Here is a 24,850-nt window from a genome sequence, read left to right on the forward strand (position 1 = left end):
TTGTGTGCTCTACTCCACCAGTAGCTTCAACATTTCTTCTCTCTATAACTTTGTCTCTCCTAACACCTTTGCAAGAGAGGAAGCTTTCTCCAATTTAAGTTCAAATTGAACATTATTTAAAGAAATATGTAATTTGGAAGCAGTGAGGGCAGTCCGTGTGAAGGTTGAGTAGACCATTTCTCCAATCTGCCTGTGCATGTCCATTTTATCCAAAGGATGAACATCCTTTGCCTCAAACTCAAAGGTAGTCTTCTTGAAGTCAACTGCTAATTTTGGTTGTGGAACCTAGGCCTGTAAGAATCCCATGTGCATTATTCCATTCTATGTGTCATAGGATGAGATGAGCCTATGATAGATTGAGGAAGATTGTTTCCTAAATTGAGCAGAGATGTTGTCATGAATGGCTTCATTCCTCTGTTTAATCTCTTTTTATTTGTGGAAAATATCCAACTGCCTTTGTTCTGTGGATGACTCTGGTGTGTGAGATATTGTAGCTAGAATCTCTTTAGTAGTCGAGGATGATGGAGAATCGGTGGTACTACTTTCAAACTTAAAAGTTTGAAGGCCAGAGAGTACATTTTTATCGTGTGTTTCCTCTAGTGATGGGAAGTCTATCTTAGATCTTGTCTTAACCTTCTTTGTATATATCTTAAATTCTTTGGCTGGGAGATGCTAGCCCTCTTGAAAGGTAATAGGTGTGACACTTGAGGAAGAATTCGGGAAAATACTAAGAATGGGGGGAAATGAATAGCGGAAGTCTAGACAGCCAAAGGAAAATTTCCTCATACTGGTGAAGGTAATTGTCATGGAACTAGCAACGTAATTCGAATAGATCGAATTCGCACTGCGTCTCAACAATCTTGTAATCTCGGTCAGCAAGGGTTATGTGGTCTAAATCCATAGAGGGGGTGAGCATAGGAATTACCACAACGACAGTTTTGGGTGACATCATGGTAACATAATGAAAGTGAGAGAAAGTGACAGAGGGAATTTGCAGATGATCACAATAAATTTCTCGGGAACAAGTTTGGAGGGGATATCCATGTAAACAGTTGTCACTACGCGAGAATACAGAGGGCAAGGGAAATGTAATAGTAGGAAAATGAGAAAGGGATGTGAGGCGTGGGAAGAATGGAGCTTTATAGACTCATATTTGGAGTAGGACCATTGGATAAACAGATGTTGGGAGTTGCATTTACTCAAGAAATGAGAAGGATGCAATAGGATGGAGTTGCAATAGAACTAGCATAAAAATTGTCAACATGGAGGATTAGGATAGGCAGATGGAGGCACGGGGTCGTTGGTGGGAAGTTACAAGAGTAGGGAATACGTGGCAGTAGTGGAGTGGTGGTTGAGCAGGGTCGTGGGAAATGAATGTTAGGAGGAACGCGGGAAACAATTGGATGGAGGAAACCGCTTTCGGAGGGGGGGATAGCTTTTTGTGGTATTTGAGGAGGGGAGGTCTGAAAAAACAAGGGGAAGACACGTAGTAGTAGGGAAACCGATTTTAGGACCCCCCCCCCCCCTGCCGTTAAAGAGAATCACATCGGCGGGGGGGGGTCCGAAAAGGCTTAGGGGTTGTCGGATGTGAAATCGATTGCGATCAGGGGAGGTAAGGTGAGCGGAGTTTAACACCAGTGGTCCCACAACATTTGATGTGCACATATCTTATTACAATAAGGTCAGAATTTGGACAAGTCACAATATTTACAAACAGCCTCCCTTGAGATAGATTTCACTTTTTCCTAAACTAATCTAACTTAAACTAATTAGGGTGCATTAGAAGTGAAAACCCTATTTTATTTTTCCATTTTAAAGGACTAAAAATATCTATTCAAATCACTAAACTAATCTACTGACTACATTAATCTAGATTAAGTTGTTTGATTAATTTATTCACCTATTCTACCTATCTAATCTTAGCGAAGATTACAATGTTTGGCTAAGTTATTCACTCTAATCTATTTGACATAAATTGAACTTTTCTTTAACATTATTAAACTGTATGTTTCAAACAACAGAAGTTTTGTGGAATTTTCAACAAGCTGCACACAATTTCATGAATTTATTCTCTACAAAACTATTGGACTATCAATGGCACTTCAACTAGCATCACTTTCACATTTATTCTTTCTTGTGGGGTCCTTTTATCATTTTTTTTCTATTTCTATTTATACCCTCTTTTAATTTTTTGTTTTCATTTTTCTCTCTTTTTTTTTTGGAAATCATTTGTAGTATGCAATATTATTTACAAACTGAAATACTGAAAGAAATCATTCAATCATCATTTTGTCCTATAAATAATGGGACCCTAATAGGGGTTCTCCCATATCACTCGGCCTTTAATTCAAGTCACCAAGGGCAGAGCGAAAGCAAATTTTTTCTGGTCTGAAACCCAACAGCAGGCATTTTCCATGTTGAAGCATCGCCTTTGTTCTGCATCAGTGCTCACATTACCATACCTGCAATAACCATTTCAGATTGAAACACATGCGTCGGACTATGATATTGGTGTGGTTCTTACTCAGCATGGACATCCAGTGGCTTACCACAGTGAGACACTTTCAGACACAATCTGAAAGTATCATACTTACGAGAAAGAAATGTATTCCATTGTGAAGGCACATCGTCAATAGAAGCATTACATTCTGGGGAAGGAAACGGTCATCCACACAAACCACCAACCCCTGCAATCCATACAGACGCAAGGGAAGTTGTAGAACGATCACCATTAGAAATGGTCCACTTACCTGCAACAATTCCATTTGAACATTAACTATAAGAAGGAAAGCACCAATCAAAGCACTGATTGCCTCAGCCGACCATCAGTCCTGGCACTGATAACTATGCTCGACTCCTTTGGGAATGAGACATCGAGGTGGTTGCATCTTTACAAAAGCGATCTAGAATTTGGCAGTACATACGAGACACTCCTGCAAGGGAAGAAAGTTCCCAATTTTCCCCTTCAGGATGAACTGTTATGCCACCTGGGACACATCTATGTTCCTTCAAGCGAGCGTGTCAAGATTATTTTGGAGACACACTACAATCAAGTCACTGGACATTTCAGAGTAGAGAAACCAATGGTGGTATTGCAGAAGTATTTTAACTAGACAAAACTTAGTCAGGATGTTGGGAAGTACATTAGATCCCACACCGCCTGCGTCATTGCAAAACCAACCATCAAGAAGAAAGGCTTGTATACTTCTCTACCTACTCCTGGTTGGCCTTGGCAATCTATCTCCATGGATTACATGCCAGGCCTTCCTTCTACTAAGCATAGAAACAATTGTGTTTTCGTATTTGTTGACAAATTCTCTAAGCTGGCTATCATAGTGGCCTGCAAGAATAGTATGACAACAGAGCCCACTACTAAGCTCTTCTTTGAACAAGTTTCGGTACACTTTAGGATCCCACAGTCCATTGTCTCAGATCAGGACAACATATTCCTCACTGCATTTTGGTCAAGTATTTAGTCGATGCTGGATACAAAAATTACTAAGTCCATGACTTTCCATCCCCAAACTGATGGCCAAACAGAGGTTGTCAACAGGATGATTGTACATATTCTTCACATGTAAGTCTCCCCTAGGTCCAACACAACTACAACAGAGCTCTCCATAGCTCAACAAGTCACAAACCCTTTTAGGTAGGACTAAGGTTTCACCCATTATGTCCCATTGATGTTGCCATACCTTTTGCAGCCACTCAGGAAGATTCGTCTCATGTCTAGTATGAAACTGAAAGGACTAACAACTTCATTGAGTGCATTCAACACATCTACCAGCAGGTCCATGATATATTGGATAGATCCAATGCTAACTATAAGTAGCCCCATGATCAGAATCGAGTGTCACACAAGTTCTAGGTGGGCGACGAAGTTTGGCTACATTTGCAAAAAAATCACTTCGCTTGACCCCACTGCAATATTTTCCTACTCCTATGGGCCGTACACCATCACCAAGGTTGTCGTGATAATTCCTTTGACCTCATCATCCCACCGATCCTTTGTTTGCACCCAGTGTTCAATGTAGACTGCCTTCGGCTATACTTTCCACCATTGTTGGACACATCTGACATTGCACCAACTCACACCAACAAAGGTCAACCCGGACTACATGGAACATACCACCACTAATAAGATCATGGACACACATATCAAGAACATTTTCCATCATAGGAAATAACTATATCAAGTTGTCAAAGGAGGTCAAATCCTTCATCAGGGAAAGTTGTTCACCAGGGATCAGGCTCAAAAGAATTTTCCTCACCTCATCGAGGCTCTACACACAACGAGGACCATTTATTCCTAAGGAGGAAGGAATGATCTAGGTGGATATTGGTGGCCACACACCTATTCCACCTAGACCCCCCAGTCAGTTTCATCTATTTCCTTGTTTATTTTAATATTTACTAATTTTAGCAGTTTTTCGGGTCCTAAACTTTTGGAGTAGTTTTGATCGCCTAAACGACATTTTTTTGAGCTTATTTATAGGCCCATAACTATTGGAAGGTGCCTGCAACCAAACCTGTAGTACACAGAGAGACCTTTCCAAAAAGGTATCATATGTGCCAAACTGAGATAATATCACCAATTTACGAGCTCGTGAGGTTGGCTACCCAACTAACCCCAACGAGGCCCGCAAACTCTTGGTGTTACGTCTCCTGGGGTTAGGATTTTGGTTGTTTAGTGTTTTGTCATGTTTTTCAATAATAAATAGGCCCTTCAGCTTCATTGTAACACAGTTCAGAGGCATCTGGGCACCACATCGCTTCTCAGAGATAAGCTATCATCGCCCAACTATCTTATTTCCATTCTATTTGTAAGCATAGTTCAATATTTTTCTATTACTGAAATGAGGTGTTTTCTACTGCATCTTTGTATTGATGATTATATCTATAAATTTTTGTGTTCATGTTTAAGTTCAGATCAGTGGTACCAAAGTGCCTGCTCTTTCTCTGTTTTTATTTGCATGTCCCCAACGAGGTCAGGGTATGAGTTAGGGCTTGATCTGGTTGAATCGTTGCAAGATCAACCTCGAAAACCCTGATGACCTCCCATGGTGGAAGAAAAGAAAAATGAGGGAGTAGTAGATCCTTTCAAAATGTTTCTCGAGGAAACCATTAAGTCACAGAGGAATGCAATGATGGATTACTTTTCCCAGATCCTTCAACAACTACCCACATGCGACACATCTTCATCCAACATCCACTTTGGAGGCACCACTCCTTTTAAGGTACAATTTAACTTCAATATTCCCATATTGAAAGGCTTGATAGATGTAGATGCCATATATAAATGGTTAAATATGTTTGAAGGATATTTTTCAGTTCATGAATTTTCCAATTAGAAAAATATTACTTTTGCACTTCTCAAAGCTGCCCCAAACATTAAGGACTAGTAGGAAACCTACTGTGAACAAAAGGACAAGAGTGAACCTTCACAGTTTTCAGCCACACCCACTTGGGATTCTTTCTGAGACACCATCAAGGGACAATATTACACTGTCAGGAGTTATGAAGATAAATACATAAATTGGACCAAGTTATGACAGGGAAGGGACCAATATGTGTTAGAGTTCACAAATATTTTCTATACCCTTTGCATGAACCTGATTATCAAGGATAATGATCGACATTTAGTACTCAATTATTGTGACTGTCTACACAAGTACATTCAGGATGAGATGGAGTTCTTGGAAATTTCATCACTCGAGACGATGTACTGATACGCTGTCAAGATTGAGTAGAGGTTTAAATATAAGAAGCGAGATTTTCGATCTCTAAATCCAAAGCAAGGAAAAGGTGCCCCCAAACCACAGAGCAAAGGATAAAGCCAAGGTGGGGCTACCCAGGACAACTCGCCAAAGTCACAAGCAAATAACAACACCACGAAGACAAAGAAGGACATGGGAAAATGGTGTGAGATACATAAGAGATCCACTCACAACACAAGTGAATCGTGGGCCAAGCAATCACTAGTGTCCGAGATGAAGGCCTCCGAATCAGATGCATGTTCTGACTTTGAATTAGAACCCGATAAGGGGAATGAAAAATGGAATAAATCATTGATGTGCATCCCAGTTCCATCGAGGCCACCACCAAGATCTAGAAGATGGGGAACACCTCTTCCACTCACAGATGTGGGTGAAGGGTTCTCCGCTATAGTTGATTGTCGATAGTGGGAGCCAAAAGAACCTCATTTTAGCAGAGGTCCATGAAGCGGTTAGGCCTAAAGATAATAACACATCCACAGTCATATACCATTAGGTGGCTTCACCAAGGATGAGATCTTTGTGTCATCCAGTAGTGTTGCCTTCCCTATAGCATCAAACCCTTCACAAATGAGGTATTGTGTGATGTTGCTCCTCTTGAATTTTGTGATGTATTGTTAGGACAATCATACTTTTGGAAGAAACATGCTATATATGAGTCTAGACCTTGCTCTATGATTATTACTTTGGCCAATAAATTCTGTAGGATACTGGAGCTAGCGTTGCTTATCGCCATTTCTTTGATCATTGCAAAGAAATGCAATAAGATCATTTCCCAAACAAGGAAATTTGTTCTCCTGATGATTCACCCTCAGGGCAAGAAGAAGGTTGTGGCCACAACTTCCATGTAGGGCTCCTATGCATAAAAACAGTAGATGGACAAGGTCGTGGAGGAGTACATGTATATTTTCCCCTCACCTACAAGGGTACCTCTGCACTGTCAGGTCAAGAACTCCATCGATCTCACCCTAGGTGTGCCACTGCCCAATGGACTGATCTATCGACGCTCTGTTCTGGAGAAAAATGAGACCAAGAGGTAAATTCAGGAACTATTAAAAAATGGGAACATTCAACAACCATTTGAGATTGAAAGACATGCCCCTAACTATGATATTGGTGTAGTTCTTACTCAGAATGGGCATCCAGTGGCTTACTACAGTGAGACACTTTCAGACACAATATGAAAGTATCCCACTTATGAAAAGGAAATGTATTCCATTGTTCATGGTTTTCATCAATGGAAGCATTACATTCTGGGGAAGGAAACGGTCATCCACACAGACCACCAACCCCTGTAGTTCATACAAACACAAGGGAAGTTGCAGAATGACAGCCATCAAGAATGGTCCACTTACCTGTAATAGTTCCATTTGAACATTAAGTATAAGAAGGAAAACACCAATAATGTCATTGATTGCCTCAGCTGACCACCAGTCATGGCATTGTTCACTGTGCTCGACTCCTATGGGCACGAGATATCCAGGTGGCTACATATTTACAAGAGCCATCAAGAATCTGGTAGCACATACCTCACACTCCTAGAAGGAAAGCAAGTTCCCAAATTTCACCTTCAACATGCATTGTTATGCCACCTGGGACACATTTGTGGTCCTTCAAGCGAGTGCGGCAAGATTATTTCGGAGGCACACTATAGTCGGGTCGTTAGACATTTCAGAGTAGAGAAAATAGTGGCAGTACTATAGAAGTATTTTTATTGACTGAAATTTCATCACGATGTTGGGAAGTACATTAGATCCTGCACCGCCTGTGACATTTCCTAACCATCCATCAAGAAGAAAGGCTTGTATACTCCTCTACCTACTCCTAGTCGGCCTTAGGAATCTATCTCCATGGATTACATGTCGGGCCTTACTCATACTAAGCACGACAACGATTGTGTTTACATAGTCGTTGACAGATTCTCTAAGATGGCCATCATGGTGGCCTACAAGAGTATCACAACAAAGGCCACTACTAAGATCTTCTTTGAGCAAGTGTGGGTACACTTTGGGATCCCATAGTCCATTGTCTCAAATCGAGACAGCAAATACCTGAGTGAATTTTTTGTCAAGTCTCTCGTTGATGCTGGATGAAAAACTTACTAATTCCATGGCTTTCCATCCCCAAACTGATGGTCAAATAGAGGTTGTCAACAGAAGGATCATACACATTATGCGCATGTACAACAAAAAGAATCCACACACATGGGATGAAAGTCTCCCCTATATCCAACACAACTACAATAGAGCTCTCCACAACTCAACGTGCCATAGCCACTTTCAGGTAGGGTTAGGATTTTAGCCATTATGTCCCATTAATGTGGCCACACAAAGCTCTCCACAACTCAACGTGCCATAGCCACTTTCAGGTAGGGTTGGGATTTTAGCCATTATGTCCCATTAATGTGGCCACACCATTTGCAGCCACTCAGGCAGATTCAGCTCACGTCTAGTCTAAAGCAGAAAGGGCTAACAACTTCATTGAGTGATTTCAACACATTCTCCAGTAGGTCCATGATATATTGGATAGATCCAATGATATGTACATGCAGCGCCATGATCAACATCGAGTGTCTCACAAGTTCCCGGTGGGTGACAAAGTTTGGCTACATTTTTAGAAGGAGTGCCTCATTATACCCCACCGCAAGCTTCGTTCACTCCGATATGGGCCATACACCATCACCAAGGTTGTCGGTGACAATGCCTTTGATCTCAGCATCCCATGGTTCCTTGGTCTGCACCCAGCATTCAATGTAGACCACCTTTGACCATACTTTCCACCATTGTTGGACACATTCGACATTGCATACCAACTCACACCAACAGAGGTCAACCTGGACTGCATGGAACATGCCACCATTGATCAGAACATGGACACAAAAATCAAGAACACTCGCCATCATAGGATACAACTATATCGAGTTGTAAAAGCAGGCCAACTCCTTCATCAGGGCAAGTGGTTCACTAGGGATCAGGTTTAATAGAAATTTCCTCACCTCATGGAGGGTCTCCACACAATGGGGACCATTGCTTCCTAAGGGGAAAGGAATGATCCAAGTGGATATTGGTTGCCACCCGCCTATTCCACCTAGACCCCCTAGTCAATTTCATATGTTTCCTTGTTTATTTCAGCATTTACTATTTTTAGCAGTTTTTCCAGTTTTGAACTTTTGGAGTAGTTTTGACCCCATAAATGGCATTTTTTGAGGTCTGCTACAAGCCCATAGCCAAAGGCAGGAGCCTCTGGTGAAACCTGTAGTAGTCAAAAAGACCTATCTAACTAGGTATCCTACGTGCCAAACAAAGATAATATGACCAATCATGACCCCGGGAAGTTGGCTGCCCAACTAACTCCAACGGGGTCCACCAACTCTTAGTGTTACATCAATTGGGGTTAGGATTTTGTTTGTTTAGGTTTTTCTCATTTTTTTCGATAATAAATAGGCCCTTGAGCCTCATTGTGACACAGTTCAGAGGCATATATCTGCCACATCTCTTCTCAGAGATAATCTATCATCACCTGAGCTATCTTATTTCCATTATGTTTGTAAGCATAGTTCAATATTTTTCTATTAATGAAATGAAGTGTTTTTCTGCTACATCTTTGTATTTATAATTATAGTTGTAATTTTTTGCATTCCTATTTAAGTTCAGATAAAAGGTATCAAAGAGGTATGCTCTTTCTCTACTTTTCTTTGCATCTCCCCAACGAGGTCAAGGTACAAGGAGTTAGGGATCGATCTGGTTGAACCGTTGCAAGATCAACCTCAGAAACCCCGACGAACTCCCATGGCAGAAGAAAAGAAAGACGAGGGGGTAGGATATCCTTTTAAAATGTTTCTCAAGTAAGCCCTTGAGCAACAGAGGAATGCGATGATGGATAACTTTGACCGGATCCTTCGACGGCTACCCACAGGTGACATATCTTCATCCAGTGGTCACTCTGGAGGCACCACTCCTTTTAAGGTGCAAGTTAAATTCAATATTCCCATATTCGTAGGCCTGGTAGATGAACACGTCATAGATAAATGGTTAAATATGTTGGAAGGATATTTTTCAGTTCATCACTTTTCCAATCAGGAAAATATTACTTTTGCACTTCTCAAAGTTGTCCCACACGTCAAGGACTAGTGGCAAAGCTATTGTGAAAAAAAGGACGAGAGTGAACCTTTGTCATTTTCAGTCACACCCCCTTGGGATTCCTTCCAAGATGCTATCAAGGTACACTATTGGTACCGAAGAAGGATGGGACATGGAGACTCTGTAGTGACTATAAAGTGTTGAACAAGATTACTATCTAGAAGAGGTACCCAATTTCGTGGATTGATGACCTTCTAGAATAGCTCAAAGGGGCCAAATATTTCAGCAAGATTGACTTGAAGTGAGGTTATCACCAAGTGCCTATCGAACCCTCCTATGTGTGGAATAGTGCCTTAAAATCCAAGGATGGCCTTTTCGAAAGTTTGGTCATGCCCTTTAGATTGACAAATGCCCCTACAACTTTCATGAGACTGGTGGATGACATCTTGCGACCCTTTACCAATACATTCGTGGTGGTGCATTTAGATGATATCTTGATCTTCAGCCAAAGTTGGGAAGAGCACCCCCACCATATTCAAAAGGTCCTTCAAACCCTACGACAACACAAGTTGTGTGCTAACTTGGACAAATGCACTTTTGGCCTGACCCAAGTTCAATATATGAGATACATCATTGATGAGCAGGGTGTACATGTGGACCCATACAAGATACAAGTCATTTAGGATTGGCCAGCCCCGACCACTCTAAGAGAGCTCCACATATTTTGGGTCTTGCCAATTCCTACCACAGGTTCGTGTTGGAATTCTCTCATATCACTTGGCCTTTAAGTCAAGTCACCAAGGGTAGAGCAAAAGAAAAGTTCTTTTGGTCTAAAACCCAACAGCAAGAATTTTTTGAGTTGAAGCATTGCCTCTATTCTATACTAGTGCTCACATTACCAGATCTCCAACAACCATTCGAGATTGAAGCACATGCCTCTAACTATGTTATTCATGTGGTTCCTATTCAACATGGGCATCTAGTGGCTTACCACAATGAGACACTTTGAGACACAATATGAAAAGTATCCCACATATGACAAAGAAATGTATTCCATTATGCAGGCTTGTTGTCAATGGAAGAATTACATTCTAGGGAAGGAAACAATCATCCACACAGACCACCGACCTCTGTAGTTCATACAGAAACAAGGGAAGTTGCAGAACGCTCACCATCAGAAATTGTTCACTTACCTGCAACAGGTCCATTTGAACATTAAGTGTAAGAAAGGTAGCACCAATAATGTCATTGATTGCCTCAGCTAGCCACCAGTCATGGTGCTGATCACTGTGCTCAACTCCTCTGGGCACAAGTCACCAGGGTAGCCGCATATTTACAAGCAAGTTACCAATTATCACCTTCAGGATGCACTATTATGCTAGTTGGGACACATATGCATTCCTTCAAGGGAGCATACCAATATGATTTGGGAGGTGCACTACAGTCAAGTCGTTGGACATTTCAGAGTAAAGAAAACAATGGTGATATTGCATAAGTACTTTTATTAACCGAAACATCATCATGATGTTGGGAATTACATTAGATCCTGCACCGCCTATGCCATTGCCAAACCAAACATCAAGAAGCAAGGCTTGTATACTCCTCTACCTACTCCTAGTTGGCCCTGGGAATCTATATCCATGGACTACATGTCGGGCCTTCCTTCTACTAAGCAAAACAATGATTGTGTTTTCATAGTTGTCGACAGATTCTCAAAGATGGCTATCATGGCGGCTTGCAAGAATAGTATTGCAGTAGAGGCCACTGGTAAGCTCTTGTTTCAGTGAGTGTGGGTACACTTTTGGATCCCACGTTCCATTGTCTCAGATCAGGATAGAAGATTCCTAAGTGCATTTTCGTCAAGCCTCTGGTCGATGCTAAATACAAAACTTACTAAGTCCACGACTTTCCATCACCAAACTAATGGCCAAACATAGGTTGTGAATAGGCTGATCGTACACATTCTGCGCATGTACAACTCGAATCATCCACGCACATGAGATGAAAGTCTCCCCTATGTCCAACACAGCTACAAGAGAACTCTCCACAGCTCAACAGGACACATCCCCTTTCAGCTAGGGCTGGGATTTTAGCCATTATGTCTCATTGATGTGGCAATACCATTTACGGACACTCAGGGAGATTTGGCTCACGTACAGTCTGAAGCCAAATGGGCTAACAACTTCATTGAGTGTGTTCAACACATCGGCCAGTAGGTCCATGATATATTGGACAGAGCCAATGCTAAGTACAAGAATCACCATGATTAGCATCGAATTTCGCACAAGTTCCAAGTGGGTGACAAAGTTTGGCTACATTTGGAGAAGGACCACCTCGCTAAACCCCACCACAAGCTTCGCCCACTCTGATATGGGACGTACACCATCACCAAGGCCATCAATGACAATGCCTTCAAGCTCAACATCCCACCATTCCTTGGTATGCATCTAGTGTTCAATGTAGACCACCTTATTCCATTCTTTCCACTATTTTTGGACATGTCCGACATTGCAGAACAACTCACACCAATAGAGATCAACCCGGACTACATGGAAAAAGCCACCACTGATCATATTATGGACACACAAATCAAGAACACTCACCAACAAAGGATACATATATATCAAGTTGTGAAAGTAGGTCAACTCCTTCACCAAGGCAAGTGGTTCACACGAGATCAAGTTCAACAGAAATTTCCTCACCTCGTGGAGGCTCTACATGCAATGGGGACAATTGCTTCCTAAGGGGAGAGGAATGGTCCAAGTGGATATTGGTGGCGACCCTCGTATTCCACCTAGACCCCCTAGTCAGTTTCATATGTTTCCTTGTTTCTTTCAGCATTTACTATTTTTAGCATTTTTTCGAGCCTTGAACTTCTGGAGCAGTTTTGACCCCCTAAACAATGTTTTTTTGTGTCTGTTATCGGCGTGTGGAGAAACCTATAGTACTCTGAGAGATATTTCCAAAAACTTGGTATCATATATGCCAAATGGAGATAATATGATCAAGTTAAGACCTCGGGAAGTTAGCTTCCCAACTAACCCCAATGGGGCCCACAAACTCTTGTCGTTACATTTCTTGGGGTTAGGGTTTTGGTTGTTTATGGTTTTCTCATGTTTTTCAATAATAAATAGGCCCTTGAGCCTTATTGTAACATAACTGAGAGCCATGTAGCCACCACATCTCTTATCAAAGATAAGTTACCATCGCCCGAGCTATCTTATTTCCATTCTGTTGGTAAGGATAGTTCAATATTTTTCTATTAATGAAATGAAGTGTTTTTCTACTGAATCTTTGTATATATGATTATATCTATAATTTGTTGCATTTGTGTTTAAGTTCAGATCAATGTTGCATTCCTTTTTAAGTTCATATTAGCATTCCCCCAAAGGGGAGGGGTTTGTAATAGCGCCTAGTTGATTTTCCATGTAAATAAATAAGACCAAAGTCATGGGACACGTATTCCAAGTTTAATTGTGGGAAACCATTATATTGGGCATCACTTGTGGTCTAATGATCACTATGGAAATTGGCAAAGGCATTTTCAAAGGAAAATAGGTAATATATCATTTATTTATGAAAGTAAAGGAAACTAGGAGAAAAGGAAGGTGAAGGGACACAAATTTGCATGCAATGGAAATTAGAGGAAAATTGAAGGAAAATAAAGAAAACAGAGACCTCAATGATAAAAAGACGTAAGAGAATCAATTGATAACTTTTAAAAGTTATGAGTTGAGATCTTGTTCATTCTCTCATACAGTCTTGCACACTTACAAGATTCTTGGAGGACTCTAGCATTCACTTGGATTTGGAGAAAGGAAGTAAAGGACAAGCGAGGAATTGGTGGGCAATAGAAAAGAAGGTTCGATTAATAGCTAAAGCATGGATACTTTGCAGGTAATAGATTGCATGTGTGATTTCCTTTCAGGTTTTTGGATTCATGGTATATGCATGTGGTTTCTTAGTTATGTGTTTCCATTGGTATAGATATTTGTCTAGATTGACAGTGGTTTCAACCTTGCCTTGCTATTTTCTAGACAACAATGATGTAGTGGGATCCCCATTTGAATTTTATGATTGGTTCTCAGGTTCATATGGCTGTGGGTCAGGATAGGATTTCTAGAGCCATAGAACAACACGGGTCCCTAGAGGCTATAGATTGAGATGTATTTTCTTCGAGCTCTGTAACAACTTGGGTCCCTAGACGTTGTGGGTTGAGATGGAATCCCTGGAGCACTAGATAGCTTGGGTAGAGACCAATCTAGTTTAGTGTTAATGATTTTTGGACCGATTAGGTGAAATCAATGTGGTTGAGGGTTGAGGTGGTTTGGCCCAATCTATTATTGGGTGGTATTTGGAAATCCCTGACTTGGATGGCATTTTCTTTGTTAATATGAGATATTCCTATTGTGATCTATGAGCACTTATATTGATCATTGTTTTGATTTTGTGGGTGACTTTCATGGATTCTATTATGGCTATATGTTGGTTATATGATTGGTTAAATAATGTGCTCTTATTATGGATGAATTATTGATGAATGTGTGGGCTTAAAATTGTTGTTTTAACTAGCTTGATAGGGCATAGGATCTTCTTGGTGATTCTCAAATGAAGTTTAGAAGTTTATGATCAGATATGCATTCATGACCTGAAGTTTATATGTTTATCATATGTTTCATTAAATGTCTATCATGTATTAGGCATGTATAGGTAAAGATCTTGCTCAACTTTTGAATGTTTGGAATTTTTTATATCTTATTTATTTTTTTGGAAAGTCATAGACAATTATGGGCAGTGGTCTAGATGCTAGCCTGAAAAAGTGGCATAGATCTCACCACTTCATGCAAAAAACTAGGAATTTTGGGTCATAACTACATGGAGATAGGCTTATTGGTGTGGTTATAGCCTCCCAACCATATGGATGCTATTTTATGGGTGTGGTTGTGGAGTTAGGATAGAAAAAATGAGTTCCAGCTCAAGGATTGAACACTTGGGGTGGTTGTTAGACTCCTGAGTGGTATGTAGTCTCTAAGTGATTTCAGTGTGTGTTTGAATTTGTAGGCCCCACTTCCATAACTAAAAATTGGATGTTGGGTCATATCATAGTGATACTTAACTCATGTTTACCCTAGAGATCTTGTAAAAGTAGGAAAATGTGGGAGGAGGTGTTACACTCATGTCCAAGTGCTAATCTAGCATGCTCCATTGTACTACTCATGGAGTCTTATGGTTAAGGTACCATTTATGACTTGCTCCGATCAGATAAAAAAGTGCCACATCTCGAAATTACCTCATGGAATTATTCTTCCTCATCTCCCAGCTCCATCATTTCACCTATGTTACATCATTTATTTTTACATGAGATACACTCAACATTTTCAAATTAGAAATTTAAATTTCCTAGCTTTGCGTCATTTCGAAACCTGATCCCATAGACTTGAGAACTTGTTTTGGGCATCTTTTTGGGCTCCTTTGTAAGTTGCATCAACCTATTATGGTGGCCTTGATATCCCACCTCGTTCCACACTCTGCCTACAATACGATCTTTCAATTAGCCAACACTTGTCAGTGCTTATATGTACAATATTTTCATTGCAAAAGAAGTTCATAATAGCATGAAGTGACGTTAGAATTATTGTACTTGTAAAAATTCTATCAATCCAACTAAATTCAAATAAATTGAAATGGAATTTTAATTGTATTGTGCATATGCATCACATCTATTCCAAGAATTTCCTAATGAAATTAAACATTTATTGCAAAAGACCAATGAGTCTGAAATGAGAAATGTATATATCTAAGTTCATGAGTATTTTAGCATTCATTAGTGGAATCTTTCATACCAAAGGCTTCATTCCTTAACCATGCCCTTTCGTAGGAATCCCTACAAGACATTGATTAATTTGAAACAACGGATATCAATTTTAGTTGGAAGGAACTTTTACTTGTAGCATGGCTAGATGTTGCGTTACTTACTTTTATGTCATTATGAACACTTATAGTTGAAGCCTTTTTAAGGGATCCAACTACCTGGTATTATTCCTACTATTAGAATATTATACAGTTCCTATGCATATCCATTTTGAAAATCATGTGTCAAACATGCACAAGTCCTAGGCTATGTATATGTTGTCGATTTCCATCCTTTATTGTTCTCATTCATGCACACAACAAAGGTTAGAAGCATAATCACATTAATAATGGAAATTTACTGTAAAAATATCATTCTTGCACACTTTCCCAATAGGTCCTCCATGTGACATGGAATCTGTTAACTAACTTCATTGTGTTCGTAAAAATATAGCATGTACAACTTTTATTTACTTATCATTATTTTATGCACCTAGCATACCTTCATGCATCTAGCATATCATTATCTAGTATTCATTCATTGGAAATGTATCTTTGATCTATTTCATCTCTTATATGCTTATGCTATTATTCATAATCTTATGGAAAAGTCTCAAAACGTTAAACAAAAATATTAAACTAGAAAGAGTTAAGTTAATATATTCCCCCCCATAGTTATGGATGCATCACTCAGGGATAAAATTTTGCAATTTTGTTGGGATACTCTAGGAAATTTAGCCAGCATCCTGCATTATTATATTTTTGCATGGAAATCAAATCAATCTTTAAATAACATCAGTGTATTCGTATATACAACAAAATAATTTCACACAAATACACATGCATGCATATATATTAGCTTTAAAAATTAAATTATTTCATATAGTCGAGCCCATCTAGGTTCACTATTGAAACATGCTCTAATACGAGGTTCAATGTCCAAAGAAATCCCCCTCACTCATTAAGAAGTGGACTTTTTCATGACTCGGTGAGAGATTTATTTCTTCACAGCTCAAAATTAATCTAGTAATATTGGTGAGAGCTTCTTGGAATTTTTTTCCATAAGGTGTGAATTCATCCATGTATATCTCTACTGTATCATGAACAAGATAAAAAAATATACTAAGTACTACCCTTTGGAATGTCTATTGGGAATTTCATAAGCAAAAGGGAATAAGTTTATAAGAAAATGTACGTTGGGTCAAGTGAAGGTGGTCTTATCCTAGTATGATCAACTGATTTAAATTTCATTATACCCACTAACCCCATGTAACACACCCTCCCACCCTCTTGGGTATTTCTTGGGCTATGGAAGGTGTTATATCAAAATTAACTTAAAAGTATATTGTGAAGATGGGGTCACAAAAATCCTCTTTTTCCAGCCTCATCAAAACTTTAAAAAATATCCACCATTGTGTTCAGCTCGTCAAGAGCTTTCTATTGATATACATTTCATCTCACTATGACTCCTGGATTGGAAGTTATGCCCTTCTAAATTTAACCAATTGACTACTGCCACATCAATAGGATTCTACCTCATGGAACCCATGAGTAACCCACATGGCTCTGCCATATCACCCACAATGCCAACTTGACATTCACATGGCACAATCAAGCATCCATGGACTTGCCACATTATTTCAATTTTTAGACCCACGAAGTCCAATTCTTCATGCAACCAAAGATTCCACATTATAAATTGCTATGACATGTATCTAACATATACAAAACATGAGGCACTACAACATCATCTCAGGCCCACCACACCCCAACAGAATGAGGCTATACACTGGAATTGGCACAGCCTGATGTGAATTGTCTTGTCAAGTAATGGAGAAGTCTCAATTGTACACCCTTTGTCAACTGCTCCATTGTGCTTATGCTTGCATGGAACTCCATTTTCTATCCTCTACAACACAATGGAAAATTTTACATTAGGTAATGGGTATATTTAAGTCACATGCCATATGTATACCATCCCCACATTATAAAATACACGTTGCAAAAATCCTCTAGGGATCTAAGCCTTACGGTGTCTTATCACCTTGACACGTAGACTCCATGCTAGTAGCATGTGGCACTCCCAATCCATGTGACACCACAGAAATAATTGCCACATCTCATGCAGATTCAATTGAATTAGCATCCTAAAATATCTATTCCAGCTACCATGTTTCACTTCCACAGAGTATACATGTAACCTTGCCAAGCCCTCATGGCCTTTTCCATCTCAGCTTGGGTTGTGCCTCCCACTAGGCCTGAACCCTTCATCCAAAGTAGCATTTTCCTCTATATCCAGTCCTAGGGGAAATTAGAGCATGGGTGGAATTAGAATTTGGCAAACCTCCTAGAAAATTGGACCTCTAGATACCTATTCCATTCACGAGGTAATGTGGCCCCTGGCCCACATCTAGTATTCCACAAATTCTTCACCAAGATTTTAACCTCAGATATCTTATACAAAATCTCACCCTGCACAATTATTTCCCATCGTGGGGACATGTAGAATCCTTCACAAACTTCGCTCCTTTAGCTTGGAAGCTCCAATTCCAGCACTGAATGCCAAAATTAGAACCTACATAATAAGATAACACAAGCCAAGAAACTATGATATCTATGCAGTATCATCTAAATACTTCATTCAATATATCAACATGGTATTGAAATACATTAAATAACAACATCACATATAGGAAAACAATGAATTATTTGGATTAATATAAATGGAAGGAGATTACAACCATAAGTAGCGGTTGATATTGTAGAAGAGCTCCTCCAAGTTGTTGACTTGTCCTTTCCTGGTCATAGTATGTACCTCCAATCACCCTAAATGAATGAGATAATAACCACTCACTACAACAAGATAAGGGCATAATCACTCTCCAAAAACCAACCCAAAACTAACTTGGTGCTTGTGGAATGAGGTAAATATATAGGAATGAGAGGTAGTTCATGAATTCTTATCCATTTACCAATATAGGCTTGAGATCCAAAAGTGATGGGAGTATGAGCTCAAGCGATAAGATGGTGATTTCTCCAAGGTGGAATCATATAGGATTCGAATGTTTATCCAAGGTAAATGGTTGAAACAACCTCTGGAAACTTATAGAAGAGGAAGCTTCAGATTCTTTTTATTTTTTCCTGAGTTTCTAGAATCAATGCACCCCCAGAGTTATGTAGTGTGCACTGCATAGCACCCTGAGAGAAGGAGAGACTTCGCTGCAAAACATTTTCTCAGTTATGTAGAGTGCGTTGGTCCTAAAACTAGCTCAGATGATGTAGTTTCATGAAGAAACTCTAGGGAATGAAAGTTGCATGCTTAGGGCTTTATGCGAGATGGTGACAAGGGGGAATAGGATTTTTATTAATCCCATTAGGAGGCTCACTAATCAGATGTGACAAAATGGCCTATAATTGAATGCCCCTTAAAGTGCAAAGTCAGATATGATCACTGATGACTGAAGTGATTTACCTTGTGACAAGTCAAGATCAAGGACAATTTGCGAGCTTCATCTGTTACAATACATTTACAACATGAAATCTTTGTTTTCTGAGGGAGGCCAACCCATAATCAAGTCATAAGCTAACATAACATTTAAAATGATCAAATGATGCATCCACATATGCAACTAGTGGACCCATGACTAGATTATTGTCTATATGATTATGGCCATCATACATTGTGATCTTTGTACAACTCCTGAAATCGTAGCCCGGATGGATGAAGCTAGATCCGGGGTGTTTTATCTCATTCACACGGCCAACCAATGTACGAGTCTAACCATGTGAATCAATGAGCTGGAGTCCAACATGGTATACACAATCTGATTACTGGCCAATGATGTAAGTCGTTAACAGATGCAAGAGAAACCACCAATGATGTTAATGGCTCTCAAGGTACTATAGTACAATCTGTATGGTGTGAGCAAATGAGTTTATGTCGAACACCACACAAAACCTTTCAATGGAAGGCCAAAGAAACTTGTTGCTGAGAGCAGGGAAACTTGTCATTAATGTATGAAAACACCAAGGTACCAATGAGGGTAAAACTCAACATATTGTTCATGTTTAAAGAGTTTGAAAAAGAGGTGAAAAAGAAAAATCCAAATGTCCCTTTTCGTAGGTAGCTGCTTAGGTCCGAAAAGGTAGAAAACAATACCCAAGAGAACCTCTTAACTATGTTCGACTAAGGTATTCTTTTTCCGTAGCTAGTCTATCTCAGTTTGGAAAAGGGTTAAACTTATACTGAGTAGACATCTTTTCATTTACTTTTACAAGTTCGAAAAGACAAGTACTCAACAATATTTTCATATTTTAGGAGTCTAAAATGAGCTAAAAGAAAACTCCTCCTAGAGGAACAAGTGGTATAAAGGGTAGCAACTCATTTCAATCATGATGGAACTGCTAAAAACATGCAAAGGTAAAGAGGCAGGCTAGTAAGACCACTCATCGTAGTAGTTCCTCAAGAAAGGGTAAACAAGCAAGTGAAAGTGTATGATCGGCCAAGAAAATGGTGACAATGGAATGAGAAAACCAAGGCTCATATGGCTAAACAGGCTGATTAAAATGTCAATCACAAGGGATAAAATGGGAATGGTTTCATTTTTATGCAAGATTGAAACACGGGAAACTATGCTTGAAATTGGTTTCATTTTTACGAAATCTTGAAACATGGAGAATTATGCTTGAAATAAGTTTGCATTCCCTCAGCGTAATTGATCAGCCTCAATATTGCAACAAGGATGTTGCGAATCCCAAGGCTACCAACTTTAATTATCAACCCGAAGTTCATACAAAATTAAGAGGTATCGGTACTATATGTGCAGCATACAATGTGTCCTTCTTTTGCTAATCTGATGTAATGGAGTGAATTTCATGAGATGAAAGCCTAAACTAACTGCAAAAATAAAATTGTTACTCTATTTGCAAGAAATGGAAATGCTACTTGCTCAACTTGTAAATGTTAACTAACCAATTCATGAAAAGACAAAGGCTAATCTACTTGCAAAAATAAATCTATTTTATCTTGCATAATTGATCAAACTACCAATCATAATTTCATATAACATCTACCTAGTTCACACTTTCTTGTAAATTAGTAACCTACTTACATCATACTTGTGATAAACAAACTAAGTCTACCTTGTTTTTGCAGTGAATAAAAGGAAGGGTTGGAGTGGCTTAGGAGATTCCCCTAATCATAAAATCATATTTAGCAGTCATTATTCATCTAGACTAATTCATAGTTATAGTGGGGATCAAACTAATGAAGGAAAGTGGTGTTATAGGTTTGCTACAAGAAGATTTGCTACAAGAGAAACCAAAATTTCTACTGAGGGGATAACTCACCGAATGACCAAGTAAATCAAATGAAATGGGATCGGAAAATTATTTTATTGAGTATGATGTCGCAAGTCTCCATTCCAAGTGGAATCACTCCAAAATACCTGTGTTCACACGTGCTAAACAATAGCAGAAAATTACTAGTCCAAAATCTGGAAATTCGAGAACTAGTGAGCTAGTTAACCTGTCAAATGCCTAACCTAATCAAGTGAAAATCCAATGGGGTAAATTTTTTTATTAACTTGAATGTTTTTATGATATAATTAAAGTATAATAAACTCAAACTAAGCTCATTAACATGTTCTAGAAAATATAAAAAAATTACTACTATTTTGCTAGGAGGACTTCCAAAAATTCTAGATTCATGAACTAGTAACCCAATCCAGGTAGCTCAATCATGAAGATGAATTTTCAAAGCTATTATAAGGATGAATCATGTTTTTGTCTCTGTGAGTAACCTTCAAAAAATATCACTTCAATCATTTAAACCAATCCTACAACAAAATAAGCATCAATACTAAGTGGAGAAATAGGAAAAACAAAAATAAGAGATGCATGTAAATAAGAAGTAAAAAGAAGAGAATAAAATTATACAAAAGGGCTCTGATGCTCCTGGGATGGCCAAGCCCAAGGATAATTAGATTCCTATGAAGGACACCAATATTTGGAAGCTAAAAATGGCACAAAACCATTATTTGAATCAATCCAAGTACATCTTTGCTAGAAATGAAAGTGGAGCTGCAAAAATACAAGTTTTCTCCACAACAAGACTAAGAAATACATCCCATAGAGGAAAATTCAAATTGGTAATTATAAAAAATGATGAGGAAAAATTCTCCTTGAAAGGAGGAATCTTTCCCCTCCAAAATCCCTCAAATAGTGGATCTCGCTCCCAACATTAGGAATCTGCATTAATGATAGGGAACACATTCCTAGATTTTCTCAATCATTGGAGCTCCAAAATTTGTGTAATAATTTCATAATATCCTATTGATTTACTATCCAATATTTATCCTCTTGTAGTAAGGAGAAAGTGCCTAGATTATCTCCTCCTCGAAATATTCATAATTTGCCCAATATCCTCACAATATTCTTCAAAAATAAATAATATTAGGCACAAATATGCAATTATCTTTAAACTTTCCTAATGAACATATTAAAGCTAAAAAAATATTATTAAGTGTAGAAGGAGAGGTTTAATATAGCATTTTTGTGCCTAATAAAGGTTAGATGGGCCTTAATTTGTGTCTAATTTAGAGGCCCATCATACCCCCTGTTGAAACTCATTCTCATCCTCTGAGAAACATATCCATCTTCATGCCTAGTTGTTCTTTTCTTATGCCTCAGATGGCTTTCAAGATATCCCATACTGATGTGGATGTAACTACCCACTTTTCCTCATGGTTCTTTCCACCTCCATAGGTTTTGAGGGCAATCTTTTCCACTACCAAGCTTCCTATAGCAACCTATGACTTTCCTGTAGCACTTTTTGTAGACCCTATAGGTTCCTATGTAGTAGAGCTTGTTGTAAGAAAATAAGCTTTTGATATTCTTCCCACATCTAGTTTGAAGCCGAAAGGGCCAAAAACTTCATTGAGTGCATTCAACACAACTACCAACAGGTCCATGATACATTGGACAAAGCCATTGTTAACTATAAGCAATGCCATGATCAACATCGAGTGTCGCACAAGTTCCAGGTGGGAGACAAAATTTGGCTACATTTGCAGAAAGAGCGCCTCACCGAACCCCACCGCAAGATTTTCCTACTCCAATATGGGCCATACACCATCACCAAGGCTGTCGGTGACAATGCCTTTGAACTCAGCATCCCACTGATCCTTTGTCTGCACCTAGTGTTTAATGTATCCTGCCTTCAGCCATACTTTCCACCATTGTTGGACACATCTAACATTGCAGACCAACTCACACCAACAGAGGTCAACACGGACTACATGGAACATGCCACCACTAATCAGATCATGGACACACAGATCAAGAACACGTGTCATCATATATGATACAACTATATTGAGTTGTCAAAGCAGGTCAACTCCTTCATGAGGGAAAGTGGTTCACGAGGGATCAGGTTCAATAGAAATTTCCTCACCTCATGGAGGATCTGCACACAATGGGGACCATTGCTTCCTAAGGGGGAAGGAATGATCCAGGTGGATATTGGTGGCTACCCACCTATTCCACCTAGACCCCCAGTCAGTTTCATATGTTTCCTTGGTTATTTCAGCATTTACTAATTTTAGTAGTTTTTCGGGTCCTGAACTTTTGGAGTAGTTTTTACCCCCTAAACGGAATTTTTTTGAGCTTCATTGCAGGCCCATAGCCATTGGAGGCACCTGTGGTGAAACCTATAATACATGTAGATACCTTTCCAACAAGGTATCGTACGCGCCAAACTGAGATAATATGACCAATTTACGAGCTCGGAAGGTTGGCTGCCCAACTAACCCCAACGAGGCCCACAAACTCTTAGCCTTACATCTCTTGGGGTTATGGTTATGGTTTTTTAGGGTTTTCTCATGTTTTTCAATAATAAATAGAGACTTCACCCTCATTGTAACACAGTTCAGAGGAATGTAGGTGCCACATATCTTCTTAGAGATAAGCTATCATTGCCCAGCTATCTTATTTCCATTCTGTTTGTAAGAATAGTTCAGTAATTTTCTATTAATGAAATGAAGTGTTTTTCTGCTGCATATTTATATTTATGATTATATCTGTAATTTTTTGCATTCATGTTTAAGTTTGTATGAGTGGTATTAAATTGATCTTCTCTTTCTCTATTTTTATTTGCATGTCCCCAATGAGGTCAGGGTATAAGGTGTTAGGGCTTGATCTGGTTGAACCGTTGCAAGATCAACCTCGCAAACCCCAACGACGTTCCATGGCGGAAGAAAAGAAAAATGAGGGGCCAGTAGATCCTTCCAAAATGTTGCTCAAGGAAGCCCTTAAGTGACAAAGGAACTCGATGATGGATTACTTTTCCCAGATCCTTCGATGGCTACCCACATGCGACACATCTTCATCCAACAACCACTCTGGAGGCGCCACTCCTTTTAAGGTACAAGTTAACTTCGATATTCCCATATTCGAAGGGATGATAGATGCAGACGCCATAGATAAATGTTTAAATATGTTGGAAGGATATTTTTCAATTCATGAATTTTCCAATTACAAAAATATTACTGTTTCACTTCTCAAAGCTGACCCAAACGTCAAGGACTGGTGAGAGACCTACTATGAACAAAAGGATGAGAGTGAACCTTCAAAGTTTTCAACTGCACCCACTTGGGATTATTTTCAAGACGCCATCATGGGACAATATTACACTATCAGGAGCTATGAAGATAAATACATAAATTGGACCACGCTACGATTAGGAAGGGACCAAGATGTGCCATAGTTCACAAATATTTTCCATACCCTTCGCATGAAGCTGGTTATCAAGGATAATGATTGAAATTTGTTACTCAATTACCACAGTTATCTACACAAGTACATCTAGGGTGAGATGGATTTCTTGGACATTTCCTCACTCGGCACAGTGTACCGATACGCTATCAAGATTGAGCAAAAGTTTAAACAGAAGAAGGGAGATTTTGGATCTGCGAATCCAAAGCAAGGAAAAGGTCCCCCCAAAACACAAAGCAAAGGACAAAGCCAAGGCGTGGATACCTAAGACAACCCACCAAATTCGCAAGAAAATAAAAACACCACAAAGACAAACAAGGACATGGTAAAATGGTGTGAGTTCCATAAGAGCTCCACTCACAACGCAAGTGAGTC

This window comes from Pinus tabuliformis, chromosome 3_2 (assembly GCF_031772625.1).
Source record: "Pinus tabuliformis cultivar Carrire ecotype Pingquan chromosome 3_2, CPIR1, whole genome shotgun sequence".
NCBI classification, from domain to species: Eukaryota; Viridiplantae; Streptophyta; class Pinopsida; order Pinales; family Pinaceae; genus Pinus; species Pinus tabuliformis.